The sequence below is a fragment of the Hypomesus nipponensis genome, chromosome 11 (assembly GCF_054491055.1).
Source record: "Hypomesus nipponensis isolate SF chromosome 11, ASM5449105v1, whole genome shotgun sequence".
NCBI classification, from domain to species: domain Eukaryota; kingdom Metazoa; phylum Chordata; class Actinopteri; order Osmeriformes; family Osmeridae; genus Hypomesus; species Hypomesus nipponensis.
Window position 1 is genome coordinate 19,987,840 of NC_140371.1, and position 16,047 is coordinate 20,003,886.

Genomic DNA, 16,047 nt, shown 5'->3' on the forward strand with positions numbered 1-16,047 from the left:
TCAATAATTATTCTGGCAGCATCTCCATTTTATATTGTATATTAATGTCAGTATTTTGTTACATTTCTTACTTTTAGATATATATATTTAAGGACCACTTTAACCACCTGCCCACCAAAGTAAATTCCTTGTTGCGTAAATTACTTTGTGATTGAACTCAATTCAGATTAGGATTATGATTATCATGGATAAAAAAACAAGAGCTTCCCTTCTTTCCCTTCAAACATTATATGACACCAACCAGCAGCCAGCACCAGGGAGAGCTGTCTGATCTCCTTGTGTCTCCTGTGTCTCAGTCATACCACACCTCTAGTCCAAAGTGTTCAAAGTGTCCGAAAAAAATGAGTCATCCTCTTGCTCCCAGACGTCCCTTCCGAGATGAGGGTTTGCTGAATGTCTGTCCTGAAGCACCAGCTTCCCTCTTTATCAACACGACCGTTCTCCTCTTAAGAGCCCCTCTTAAGTCACTGGTTTTCGACGTCATACCGATCAGGGAAGACTCTACAGCCCTTAAACTAATTGAAACAGCCTTTTGGAAAGGCTGCAGGATCAGGGGGTAAACAACGAGCCCGCTCACACGTAGAAACAGGAGCACCAGCTGGACGTTACAGAGGCCTCAGAAGTTAGACACGTGAACTTATACACAATAACAGATCTACATTTAGATCTGTTATTTACATCTTCATGCAAGTGTCTGATGGCAAGCTCCAAGCTAATGTTTTTCTTCTTATTCATGGTAGAGCACTGATTCAGTAAGTGTTGGGAGTTAGTGACTGTGAGAGTGCCGGAGAGAGAGAGAGAGAGAGAGAGAGAGAGAGAGAGAGAGAGAGAGAGAGAGAGAGAGATAGATAGATACATAGATAGATAGAGAGAGAGAGAGAGAGAGAGAGAGAGAGAGGGGGGGGAGAGAGTGAGTGAGTGACAAAGATAAAGAGGGGAGAGAGAGTGGGAAAGAGAGAGAGTGAGAAAGAGAGAGAGAGAGACAGTGAGACAGAAAGAGAGAGAGAGACAGTGAAACAGAAAGAGAGAGAGACAGTGAGAGAGAAAGAGACAGAAAGAGAGAGAGGACACATTTCCAGGTGGACTGGAGTTAGATCCCTATCCTTCACTTCCTGGTGTCCCAGAGTGACCTCCACCTGGGTCGCCGGGGAATGAAAAATGCTTTACACCAATTTGTCATCCATGACAATGCAATGTGATTGCGACGGCCATTCCAGTTACAGAGATGACATGTTCTCTAGGATATTGTTCCCCAATAGAGCCAGTCATCCAGGGAGGCCTTCTGATCTCCTGGTTGATTCACTGCTGTGAAATATGACTTCTTCTTCTTACAAGCAACAATATTCATGTTTGATTAGTTTATTCACAACAAAGGCCATGGAATTTGTTGCAGACATTTGGAACACGTCTAGAAACCAATGCAAAAATCCAAAACAGACCATCACAAACTTTAAGTTATCAGGAAATAATATGAAAGTTGGTGTCTCTAAAGTAATTTATCATGCTTAGTTGAACGTAGTAGACATTATTTTGTGTGGTGGTCTTCGTAATTTTTGAACACAGCATCTGAAATCAGCAACCAACAACAACCATAAAGTTGATAATGAGTCATCAAACTTCCCTAATTGACCTCTGTAGTAATGAATACTTCTGTGTCCAATCAGATGTAGAGGCGTATCAACAACAATCAAAACAACAGTTGTAATGTTGTGTTAAATTGCTTTAACCTTCTTCAACTGAGCAGGGGTCTGGCTTATGAAGCTATGATGGCAGACAGAAACATTTAAGGATTACATTAAATCCTAATCAGTTTTGTGTCGCTAACCTCCTACTGTAATTCCAAATCTTTCACCTTAAAGTCACAAAATAATCACAGTACATATTGTGTATTTTCCCCCTACAGTAGGTCTATCTCAAAGATTGATTGGAGGAACTTGGACAACCTTATTTCATCCGAGGAGAACGGGAAACTGCCTGCAACATTTTGGAGAGGGGATCAAAACCTGAGAGTCATAATGATAAAAGAACAGGAACATTGAGAAAGGGCATGATTACTCTCTCTGCCTGAACCCTCCTGATCTCCTCTGGTTTGCTCACTAGATCAGAGGAAATGTCAGCAGACTTCAGTCAATTGCACGGAATGATACAAAGGCAGACAACATTATTAGCTTCTTGTGTGTAAAAAATAATGCCAACGTATATAGAGTGAAGAGAAGAGAACTAGCAGTTTGCTAACTCAATGCTAATGAGCGAGCCATCGAAAAACAGAAAGCAGAAGCAACAGGAAACCAACCATTTGAAATCCCTCTCTTTTCATTTTAACCTGTTTTAAACTCCATATCCAAGATCTTTGGACATTTTATATAAACATCCACTCCCATGTTTGCATAGTCCATGTGATTTATAACAAAAGTTTATTGCGTTGACGTTTTATTTACCTAAGGCGACTTGGCAAACAGAAGTTAAAGCTGTTCAGCCAGCCTAGAATCGTATAGTCACACCCAAGATTGAGAATAGAAGGATAGTTTTTTTATTGTTAGGCTTTAAAAATGAACAAAGACTGATTTTAAGATTTGAATACAGTTGTATTCCTTTTGAAGATTATCTGCTAAGTCTATTTTTCCTGTTAAACTAAATTTGATGGATCCAAGGTTTCCCTAAAACTCCCTGGGGAGTTTTAACATACTGTAGCTGTCGCTGAGTGAGTTTTGACACTTAGACGGTAACAGGGTTCTTAAGAGTTTCTTCCAGACAGGTTATGAGATCCTTTAGTCCTTTATCCAACACTAAACCCTTTTCAGAGACAAGCAGACAAACTGACATTAAACCTGTTCCTAGGGCACTCCAGACGAGACCTGTAGTTCCTCCCAAATCCATTTCGCGAACCAGGGAGGTCAATCGGAAAGACCCTTTCAACCATGATGTCAGCGACAGCAGAAGGAGACATCGTCCTTGTAACAACTGGCCTGCTGGAACGATGGGCCACAAAAACAAGTAACGCCACAGTCGATGATGATTGAAAACTCGCAGCCAGACATGCTTAGCTTTCCGAGCATTTTAGATTTAGGTTTATTTTAAGAACTTTAAACCCCACAAAAGTCCTACCCCTCCCCCCCCCCCCCACACACACACATCTGTGATAAAAATCAATGATTTGCATTATGGAAATTAAATTAAGTAAAATTCTTGACTTAATCAGCAGTATTGCTAATGCACTATATTATGAGCCAGTTAATTCAGGTCTCTATGAATTTTACTACCAGCCAGGGAAATTAGATGATGTGGTTGTGGGCTGGACAGGGCTGTTAAATAAAGGTAACCCTTGTCTGGACAACCAACTACATATCCCAGACTGACCATCCAAGTACATGCAAGACCCTTCCAAAATGGTAAATCAAGAAGCATTAAGTACATAAAGTCCTTCGGGGAAAGAAGCAACGGATATTTATCAATCTCGTCCTGCATGGGCTTGGTTTATGAGGCACAACAAACTACAGGTCAGTTAATGGTGACACAGACTGCAACCTGGTAATTGAGAAGGCTTAAACAGGCATGAGAAACGAATAACAAATCTTCTGCAGGGGTACAGGAAGATCTCGCAGTCTCTGCTGGTCAATGCTGCATTAGCCAGCCAAGGTCCTTGTCAGGAAGAACTCCACCTGAATCCATCCGTACTGGTGTTGAAGGAGGAGGGGGCTAAGAGATGGAGTCCAAAAAAAGCATGCGAAAGATGATTGGTTGTCGAGAGGTTTGCCTTTCTTCTCGGTCAATAGCAGTGTTCGGGACTATTTATGGTACCAAATTAATAATTCAGCCCGAACTTCTTTAATAGATTCACCCCACAGCTACCAGACTAGACTGGAGAAGAAAGCACGAAGACGCAAAACACCTCTACTGAGCACTTCCCAACAACTGTATGCCAATGGTCTACTGTTTAAGCTTGAAGCAAAAATGTATGCATCTCATCATTCGGGTGTTTTTTTATTAACCCTGACTTCCTTTCTTTTCGTGTTTTCGTAAAATCGACATGAATTCAACGAAACCTCTCAGAGATGTTCCAGACTCCATGTGTTGCTCTTCACTGAAAGCACACCTACATCAAGAGAGTCAGAGACAGAACTAAACTGCATTCCTAATTTTCATTCAGTCGCTCCTAGTCAAGCAACACACACACACACACACACATCAGCTTTAAGTTCTGCAACAGCAGCAAAATGAAAAGGAGCCAGAAACATCACATTTAGCCTTTTAAACATCTCTTCATGAATAATATCCCCCTGCTCAGTCCAAAACCTCTTTCCGTTCCACTGGCTGGTGGGTAAAATGTTACGCTGCCTGGCAATGAGCAGGCTGAGGCTCTGTCTGATCAATTCTAATTGAACTTAATGGGCATCAGGCTTGTTCAGCTCAGCAAAGCATAGCATATAAATCAGATGTGTATTCACTTCTGGAATTCTTCTTCTTTGTGGCTTCAAAGAGAAAATGGTTGGCATAGGCTACAGAACGATGACTACCTCTGTGCAAGTGCAACCTCCGTTTCCTGGATGAACTGTTATCACTTTAAGGACCTGAGAACCCCCCCACGCACACAAGCACACACACACACACACACACACTTTTTCCAATGCTTTCTGGACTGCTGCATCATTGAAGGCCCCAGAGGGGTTGGACTGAATGTTCGTTGACAGACGAACCCCCCATGACTTGAGTTTCATTAGTGTGCACCAAGTCACAGTGTCAGCAACGTGGTAAATCTATAATCCATCCACTCTCCAAGCAGGTATTTGAAAGACATTGGAAGTGGCTCCGTTTTGCTGCTTGATACAGTTTTTTACAGAAGCGAAGAAACTGATAAAAACGTGTGGTAAAAGAGAAAGGATTTGCCCTTTACCAAATGAACTGATCTGTCCAGGCGACATCAGACATTAGTGCTGACAGCTGTTCCACAAAGAAAGAACAGCTAAACCAAGCACAGTATTATACCATCATTGTCTACAGTGCTATCCCATATGTTGACATTCTGTAATGTTCAACCATCTTGGTTCATTTGCAATCACTACAAGACCCTGACAGAGGTGACGCCACGGCGTTCACATAAAGACCTGTGATCGAGCGGTGGATTCCTCCATTTTGGAGCAGACAACTCAAAGAGAAAGCGACGACCATTTGAGTTTGACCCCCCTCTGGATCTGAAATTTGGACTAAATTAATTTGAATTAAAAAAAGCTTTGAACGCGGTCCGGGGGCTGAAGACAACACTAACTACATTTATGAGTGAAATGGGAAATGGAGCCGACGGAAAAAAAGGGATGAATTGACCCTGCAGAGCAATCAGCAGAGAAAATGATTACGTATTTGAAATGATGAAACACAGACGCAATATACAGTAGTGTATCCTCGACTAGTAAACAGGAATTTTATGGTCTACAGATGGATTGAACCAAATAGTCTGTAGAAGTCCCAGACTGGTATTCAAGGGACCACTCTCAGTTACTTAAGCATTGTTAACTGGCCTATCAAACAGTCTCAATATGCCTAATTCACAGTCTCAATAACAATAGTCACTGTCTTATTATGCCTGGAGTGCAAGATCTCACTTATTGCTTACTTATCTTTATTTGTGTGTGTGACTGTGTTTGTGAGGAATGTATTATTTTCCAAAGAACTATAACATCAGCAGCAGGGTGATTTACATTGATAATAAATCCTTTACCTCGGAGACACACAAACCTTATGTGTGATGATGGATAGCCAGGCTGTTGGTTAGGATATGAAAATGCATGTTTTTGAAAGAGAAAATCCTGCACTGCAGTCTATGCCAGAAGCCAGGCCTCCCAATATAAAACTGTCAAAGTCAATTACCATGTGGCACAATCTTTAAAAACAGAAAAAGGAAAATAACCAATCATTAAGAATGATGGCGAACGAGGAAGAGAGGGAGAAAGAGAGAGAGAGAAAGAGAGAGAGAAAGAGAGAGAAAGAGAGACAGAGAGAGACAGAGAGAAAGAGAGAAAGTGTGTGTGTGTGTGTGTGGGAGAGAGAGAGAGAGAGAGAGAGAGAGAGAGAGAGAGAGAGAGAGAGAGAGAGAGAGAGAGAGAGAGAGAGAGAAAGAAAGAAAGAAAAAAAGAAAGAGAGAGACAGAGAGAGAGAGAGAGAGAGAGAGAGAGAGAGAGAGAGAGAGAGAGAGAGAGAGAGAGAGAGAGAGAGAGAGAAAAGAAAGAGAGAGACAGAGAGAGAGAGAGAGAGAGAGAGAGAGAGAGAGAGAGAGAGAGAGAGAGAGAGAGAGAGAGCTAAAAAAAGGGGTAGAAAGGTATCTGCAGAGCCAAGGGAAGCCTCCTCACTCCTGGGTAAATAGTGGTGATTGCCTGGATGCCTGCTGTGGATGTCCATCATTCCTCTCAATGATCTAATTACAGCCGGTTCCACCTGATTGCACCTCACTGTCCACCTCTCCAGCCTGGAACATCCTTGACATACGAAAACACACACACCCAAATGAGAAGTTAAAGAGCAAGAGTTAATGGCAGTCTTCGTTCTTTTCCCCCCACCTCTCTCTCTCTCTCTTTTATGGTGGTATTTCCTTTTTACCCCATTAAGGAATGTCTGCTATGTTTGGAGAGGTGTGCGAGCGGCGTCGAATCAACTGATCCATGTGGACCGGGAAGCTAAATCTCAAGTTCATCGGAGGGTTACAAAGACATTTGGTCCACTGTGCGTGTCCACAATATCACTCGTCTCCACGGCAGCAATGAACAGGATCAACAAAGGGCATCTATTGATAAGGAAATGACCGTATATCCAGCCAAGAACTCCCAAAACGTATTTGTAGGCTATTCTTATCAGTCTCAGAGCCTGACTGTGATCGTCATGGTGATCTGTCTCCATGAAAACGTACACTGAACCAAACGAACACCCTGGCGCTCCATAACGACGGCTATTTTAGTCATTAATCTGTAAAACTATGTATTTGGTGCTGTCAGGGGAAAGCAGAACCAATAAACCACACATCCCAATCTATGGCCGTCTTCCTTCTTCTCGCTTTCAGTTATTGTACTGTATGGTGCGTTTCTTATGATTAGCGACATGAATCACTTGATACAGAACGGAAGTCTCAGTCTAGTTTAGCAAAATATTTAGGATGTTTAATCAGAGTACTGCAACTGGAAAAATGACCACAGAAATCGCCACATTATGGAGTCTGGGCAGATACGACTACCCGCTAACCATGAGGACTTTTTTTGAATTAAGTACTTTTTCAAAGCTTTCTTCGTTGCATCTACTAAGCTCCACAACTTGTTTGAGAGGCCCAGGGCTCAGACTCTAAATACAGGCTATTAGTTTCCCTGTCACATTCACCCTTCAGAACGATAAACAACTTATTTTTGATCATTGACATGCATGAGCGAATGATCCAATTAAATGTGAGCTGTTAGATCATCCAGATCAAATAGGTGTATAAATACAATATCAACACACTCTTGCACTAATCCAATAAAGTCTAACCTCTCCGCTATTAATACTTTATGATAATCGCTTGTCAGCGGGCTAAATCACCTGTCAGTTGTCACAACCTTTTATCCAACAGTTCAAATGAGGTTGTGGTTCGCTGTTTGAGATGTTTAGAGATAGGTGCTATGGAGCAGGTAAGAGCCAGGATGCAAATACAAGGTGACAGGAGTTGTTTGAGAGGGACCAGGGCCTTTCAGCTTCAAGCACATCAGCAATCTATGAATATCAAGGCTTGTCAATAACAACAACACAACCGTGCGGTCACTCTGCTGACAGGGTTTCCCCTGAGCTGAGAGGACCGTGGACTGGGCATACTGTACCAACTCACCAACGCAACGGAATCAAGAATTCACACCTTGTTAACACACTCATGAAAACGGAAATCATGACCACAGCTGTCCAGCTCTGACCACACCTGTCCAGCTCTGACCATCACTGGGAACAAACTGGGCACTGAGAGTGACCAGGGAGTGTCACTATGACATTGAACCAGAATGCAGAGAGCGCATTTCTGTTAGCTTGCAAAGTCTAAAACTGTGAATGGTCTTCATTGAAATGCAGAATGGGACTCAAATTCTGGGCACTAGATCTCAAGTGATCAGAATAATGCTGTCTTAGATTTGATTCAAACCCTCCTGTAGCCTTTGAAAGCTTTTCTTTATTACAGTAAAACCCTGTAAAGGGTAGTTATTACCATCGGAGGAGAGGGACAGAGCATCCCAGTCATATATGTGCGGCAAAATTGTACACAGAGGTAGAATAAAATCCCTTGCAAGGCTGATGGCTCAATTCCTTTCCAGCTGCAAAACTAAAAGCACGTTGTTTTTGTTATTGATTCCTCCAGACTGTTTCCCCCGTTACCTCAGAGATCAGGGAGGCCAGGATACACAGGAGGCGCTGATGAAGGCCTGAGATTGTCTTTCATGTTGGGTTTGAAATACGAGCCGCACTGTGGGAGGTGAGGCAACAGAATCAAGTAAGCTCTTTCCAGCCCCTGTCCTCGCCTCGTGAGATATAGCCATGTTAGACATTTATGACCGGGAACCTTCATTTGTCCATGCAGCGGCACAAGTCTCATTTCCAACCCCCGGAGAAACTGAGGGCATCAGGACAATACGGTTTCTAAAAAAAAATCTGTTTCTATCCTCGACACTAAAATCCAGTCAGGTGTTTTGACACTGTATGTACGACACATTTAATCACCGGGAGGTCAGATCTGTACAAGATCTGTACATATAAGGTCTTATAAAGCTGTCAGAACTGCAATTGTGGCTGTGTTACTGTTACCTGAGCGACAGTTAACACAATCGTGAAAAACTTTATGATTTCCCTGTACCCAGGCAACCAACTATGTACCAATGCACCTACCATCTAGTTAGCCAGTCAGGGGCCTGCTATCTGTCTTTCTGCTTTGGATTGTCATAAAAGATTCCATGAGTTGTGAAGGAGTGTATTGATTAAGGTGTTAAGTGTTTTCCCTGTTGTCTGTGGAGGAGACAGGCAGACCGCACACTAAGGTGGAGGGCAGATGGCCCACTGCGTGTCAACACTACTCTACTGTACTCATTCAGAAACAATCATAGCTACATTTCCGTCTTCTGCTCAGTCTGTCCGTCTCTCTCTCACTCTCTCTTTCTCTCTCACTCTCGCCTTCCCTCTTTTCCCTGCCTTCTGCAGTGAAAGACCTCAACTCTACTGCGTACATTGTTGTTCATTCTTCCCTCAAGTAGCTGAGAGAGAGAGAGAGAGAGAGAGAGAGAGAGAGAGAGAGAGAGAAAGAGAGAAAGAGAGAAAGAGAGAAAGAGAGAGAGAGAGAGAGAGAAAGAGATAAAGAGATAAAGAGAGAGAGAGAGAGAGAGAGAGAGAGAGAGAGAGAGAGAGAGAGAGAGAGAGAGAGAGAGAGAGAGAGAGAGAGAGAGAGAGAGAGAAAGAGATAAAGAGAGAAAGAGAGAAAGGCTGGTGGAGGTTGTGCACGTTGTTCAGTTAAACAGTTAATGAGTTCCAGCCAAGCACTTGATTAGATCAGCTGGATGCTAATCTGGCCCTCACACTTTCTTCACAGGCAACACCATCAAACAATAATGACTCGATTGTCATCCATATATTCATCTGAAAAGCATGCAGAACAGACCTCTCTCCTGCCCATGTCCCTGGCTTGGACATTGGTGAGCACTTGGACTTGGCCCCCAGGCACAGCTAATGGGTTTTATGCTGAGGTACATTTCTCCAGAGGACACCGTGGTATGAACATTGTGTGTGTGTGTGTGTGTGTGTGTATGTGTGTGAGAGAGCGTGATCCACTAATTGAGATGAATAAAAGGATTCTTATTCTTCTTCGTCTGCCTTTTTGGTGTTACAAGAGTGTTTGGCAGTAAGGGCTCTGTTGTGGGTTGGCAGGAAAATAATGTGAGAGGATGGCACACTGTTGACAGAGAGCCAGGTTCAGAGGAAACCATTATCTACAGTAATTGCCCTGATGTGGATGGTGCAATGTCCTCACTTGATTAAGAGCAGGTGCAGATCAGGGGGAACTGTGCTGGGAAACAATGACTTAAAAAGCAGAAGATGGAATTGTAGGTTCGTAGACACAGATACATTTCAAACCAATCGACCGTGTCCTGAAACGTGTGTGGAAATGCAATCCCTTTCCTTGTGGGCCATATGCTTGTCTTGTGGATAGTAGTAAACCAAATTGATAAGGGTGCTTTATTTTTCTGGTGTGTGTATGCGCATGCGTTGGTAAGTGTCATTGACAATGTCGGATGGGAAAAGGAAAAAAAATATATATATAACAAAAAAACTGTGTGGCCATTAGTGTCCAGTGCAGCACTTTACAACAAAGACCTACACATGCGTTAAGACAAAAACCAAAGACAAGGTCAGATCTGTACTAAAAGACAGAGGGTGATTTCTATATTTAACCAACAGTGACCTTGGAACAACAGTTAGCGGTCTCATCAGTTTTTCTAGCCAAGCTGCGCCTGTAACCTCTATTCTATTGATACGCTGTGCTGCTCTACGCTACTCTATACCCAAGTGTGCTCGTCTCCTCTCTCTGGCAGCCTGCATCTGGCAGGATGCCTGGTGCCACACTATCTGAACAACACTGAAAGGCCCAGGTACAGTAACGCTGATGGTAGGATTCCTGGGCTGTCTGCTAACCCTGGGAGTTATTTCTGCTCCTATCAAACATACAGTACCATGACAGCAGGGAGGAACTGAGGAAAATGGGAATGAGGGGGAGATTATATATATATAAATATATATATATATATATATATATATATATATATATATATATATATATATACATATACTGTATATATGGAGAGAGAGAGAGAGAGACAGAGACAGAGAGAGAGATGGGAGAGAGATGGAGGCAGAGAGAAGAAGAGGGAGAAATAAGGTGAAGAGTCAGACAGAGATGATAATAATCCTTCTCTTTCTTAACCCACTGCCATCACTCAACGTACCAGAAGGGGAGGGGTGGGGGTCTATAGGAGCTAGGTCGAAGACTTCAGATGATGTGACTCTCCCGGGAAAACCCTATTCCAGGAATTGTATTATTCCTTACTTTTTAAATGACACTTTCTAAATGTGCGCATTATGGGATTTGTACATTATACCCGCAGGGAAAAGACAGTTATTATTGAATCTTAAAAAGACTTCAACTGAATCTCTCATGAATATGCAGGTTGCTCAGCAGTACTGTAATGCAAGCTAACTTTTAGAAGTGAGGTGTTAAAAATACACAGTAATCCCTTACAATAAAATCCTTGACTGCTGCAAATAGATTTAATATAGACTTTCTTACATTTCAACTACGATTAAGGGTTTATATCTCACATTTAATTTATAAGTATTATTATAATCTACAATTAGTGTGAGGTAGAGGGAGAATATTTTTTTTGATTCATTAAAGAATACCATGAGGATAGTAATCCCAAGCAGAATATTTCCCCTCAAATGCGAGAAGGGCAAAACCAACGAAGAGTCATTAATTGCCTTGTTGGGTGGGATTCCTGTCCTGAGTCCTGTATGTCACAGAGGAAATGGCCATTGGTGTTATCGCAGCACACAAATCACGCCTGTGTCGGGTTGGCTGGGTTGATGGACACGAGGCAACGGAGCCTGAACGCTGAGAAATGAACAAGAAAACACTCTGTAATTTAAGGCCTCATTAAAATCCTATTGGTCCACTTGGCCAGATACTCTAAACTCCACACCAAGAATGTAGCCCCCGTCTCCTGTCTCCCTCTTGTGCTCCCTAATAGGCCCAACCCTGGTACTTAGGATGCGTAAATAATGGGTATTTTTGTCTTGAAGACATTACTAGAGAGCAAAGACATTACAGGTCTTCCACCAGGAATATAACAAAATATTTCATAATATTTATTTTAAATTGAGTTGGCATTTCTATTTACATGAAACAATATTTAGAAAATGTGTGAGAAAAAAAAAAACGCCTTTTTCATCTGTCAGGTAAATAAAGCATGATTAGGCTACCAGTAACAGATGGGACCACAGAACTGTGTGGAATACCAACGAAAACCATTTTACACAAGACCTACTTCTCTGTGGTTGATAGTCTGTAAAATGGAACCCAAACCAAACACCCGAAAACTCCATTCCACCTTCAGCTGTTTCGACCACTATGGAGGCGACCAGTGAAGAAATAAAATGGATTTTTGAAATTGAGTTTCGTCCCCCGTTTGCCAAGCGGCAGCAAGGCGAGGGTTAAATCTGAAGAGAAGGTAACGAGAGCTTCACTCTGCTCTCTGTTTATTTTCCCTGACACACTGGCAAATTAGCAAGGTTCCATATCTCCTCCTCACACAGACTTGATTTCGTTCTAAATGAAAAATGAAAATAGGAATTTGTACTAGCTTGGCTAGCTTGTTTATTTCTCCTCCAGGCAACGATGTAGTGAAACTCACACCCATGCCTGGTTCCTTATCAGTACAGTAACTGAGAGATAGGCCACATGTCCACTTCCTTATAAAGCACGAGGCTTCGCCACAGCTGCTCTGCCCAGCCCTATTACTTTCCCCAGCACACGGGCTGAGAGCAATCAGTAATTCCTGTAAATGAGCAAGGCCTGGTGTTCTGGGATTTAACAATACAACAAGACCCACAGCAGAATGAGCTGACCTCATGAGCTCTGGAGCTTGACTCAGCTCTCTCCTCCATGACAGGCAGGGACGGATGCCCTCATGAACCACGCAGTCACATTGGGGAGGTCGAGGAGGTTGCACTCATGCGTGGATTACAGGTAATGGAAAAAGGTGGTTATCTTGAGGGAAAACAAGATAACTCTGGACAAAAATGAAACCACAGGAAATAAAATGAAGAATCAAACTTGGATGGAACACGGTCGGTAAGCAGAACAACCACACTAAGAAATTAAGCCGAACCGATTAATTCATGTGTCATTCCCCTGAAGGTCAGGCTAATCTAATTATCTGTAATAATTAGACGTTACTTTCATTGATTGAGGGATTAGAAGACAAAGGATCAAAGAGGAGAAAAGCTTAACTGGGAAAAGATAATTGAGAACATAAAGTTTATTAGGGCTAATTTGATGCGAGGGAAAGGCTATAACCCAATCAATAGTCTTCAGTAAGACAAAAAGATCCCTCTTCTAAATAGCTGTATTTTTTAAACTCAGGCCAGCCACACAAATGGATCAATGCACGCACAGTGACTATGGCCCAGTTAGAAAGCCAGAGACATCTGTTGAAACATCTAGCCTCTTCATGGTGGATTAGAAGACCTTTCAAATCCTACATAGAGTAAATGCCTTCGATGGCTGGGTTCTAAGATGCTGCTCAACCCACGAGATATCAGCAATACCATTCATATTGCTCTAGCCACAGGAACTTCCTCCAAAAAGGTCATGCATGGAAGAAATCATTACCGTTTTTGAATGACAGGAGCAATTATGGAAATGTGTGCCCCTTTAGTGTCAAAGTGGAGTCTTGGGACCCAGGCAGGTGAATTTATATTCTTTCCCTATGTCCCTGTGTCCCTGGGTGGGTGGTGGGTGGTGGGGGCATGGCAGTGGGGAGGGGAACTGATTCTAGCACCCTGAAGACAGTGCTGCCATTTACCCACCCTCCTCTGTCACTCAAGGACTGTGTCAGTATGCCGTGTCCAGACAGCCTGCACTGTGTACTACCGGCATCAGAGGCAGAGAACTGACATATGAGCTGTATTCACACAGATCCAGCTAAAACCTGTGGTGAGCAAGATCCACAGACTTCTAGTACGTAGCTCTGTCCATCTAGGTATCACCGCGACAGTCACATCGTATTGACTTTAAATGGATGGTTTGGTATTTATTCCCACATTGTCAGAAAGTACATGACAAAAGACATGTGAGACTCTGATCTCTTACTAATACCCAACAACAACAACAACAACAACAACAACAACAATAACAATAACAACAACAACAACAACAACAACAACAACAGCAGGAGGATGGTTAGTACGAAGTTAAAGTAAGTCAAGTGAATGACTCAATACTGTTTTGGCTACTTGTAAAACACATCGCTTGGAGGATTTTAAAACACATCGCTTGACAATAACCTCTGCCTACCCTCCTCCCTGTTCACTTGAGCTGCCAGCATGCTTGCTGCAGAAGGGTGTAAATATCTTAGTCTCACCCAGCACGAGGGGAGTGCTAAATCATGATCCCCATTATCCTAGAGGTCGCAGCAGAGCATAAGGGAGATGATGACTCTGTTAAAAGGGCATTGCTCTGTGAAATGACCAGCCCACAGGTCACCATGGATTCAGACACCACTGATACAGGAGGTTAATTGAGAATGCAGCAAGAGTATGAGTTGGCCAGCCCAGGTTCACTAATCAATACTTGCACAACTCTGATACCCTGTCCTGGAAGGCAATGAGAAAGCACCATATTCCTTCTAGCCACTTGTGAGGAAATGATTGTGGCCGCAGCTGGGGAGAGGAAGATACTGATGAGGAGAGTGACGTTTACTAGGACCATGTGTGAGGAACATGTCACTGCTCAGAAACACACATACTGAAAGTTGCACACAGCTACTACAAAGTGTGAACCATAGAAATGTATAGATTTATGACAGACATATCCATTTACTGATAATAAAGTCAGACATTTTTTTTTATTATAAGGGACTAACATAACATATTACATATAACAGGTGCAAGAGTCTGGTGAATTTGTCCATCCCAAAAGCATTGCTGGTTCTGGCACAGATTAGCATAGCCTGTAAAGAATTGCTGAGATCACTGAAACAGGCTATACTAATTAAAGCCAGAATCATCAATTCAAATCTTCAGACCTGGCCCCTGAAATGGAAGATCCACTTGATCTGAGACACTGCAAAGTCAAACACGTAGCATCAGTTAGCATCAGAGGATGGTTGGATGACAACACTGTTTAGCGAAACACAAAACGAGGACAAACAATGATACACCTCCTCCTGCTAGGTTGTGGAACAGAAACATAAGGAAAGAAACATTTCATTCAGTACAGTAAAGCAGCAGTTGACTGCACCCCCTGCCCCTTCATGTTCTATCAATGAGCTACATCACAAACTATGGATCACGCCTGTCGCTGGCCTTTGTCTTTCTGACTTTCCTCACATAATAGATGGCACATAAACAAGGGTTAGCAGGGGTGTGTATGGGAAAGTCAACAAAGAAAGAAAGGAAAATATCGAGGGAAAGATAGAATGAAGGCAATTCTCTTAAGGATTGGCACTGTGCTTGCTATATTTACATCAGATCAGACTATTGCAAAGTGAAAGTGATCCAATATGTCTGTACTTACTGTATTCATCTACACTAAACATAAAGAATGAGTGTTAAAAAACGATATTAACTGTACATTAGTGAGTGTGTCTTGTTTTTTTACATTTTATTTGACCAGACATGTTCCCTTCCTCGTTGTCTGACCCAGCAGTCATTACATTTTGTTATGAGTCCAATGTCATAATCTGGACGTAAGGAATTCACCTCACAGTCATGTTGATAAAGCTCTGAGCTTTGACGGAGAGAAATGTTTCAAAGGGGGTTCTGAGTAAACCAATCTGCACGGGCAGGAGAGAGGCCAACAAGAATGTGACAGGCATTTAGGCCTTTCAAGTCTGTTCCTCAAAGAATGATCCAAGAGTATATACAGTGTGTGCGTGTGTGTGTATTATGCACGTGTGTGTGTGTGTGTGCGCGTGGTGCATGAGGGCTCTTCAGAAATGGTCTCATTTATGTTATCTTTTGTTTTCCTCTGAGAGAGACGTGACCTCCACTAGCCTGATGCTGTGTAAGTCTACATAAAAGCTTAGAGGCCTCAGCCTACCGTCTCATTTCCAGCCTATCGTTTATATTTTCTTCAAAGTAAAAAACGCTGCCTTCATCCCGTATACTGGTGACATGTCCCATACACCCAATTTTCAGTGTGTGATACCATAGAACCCTGTGTTGAGATTGTTTTCATGAACTTCTCCTGATCTTCTTGTAATACCCTTACAAATGTCGTTCTTAATGCAG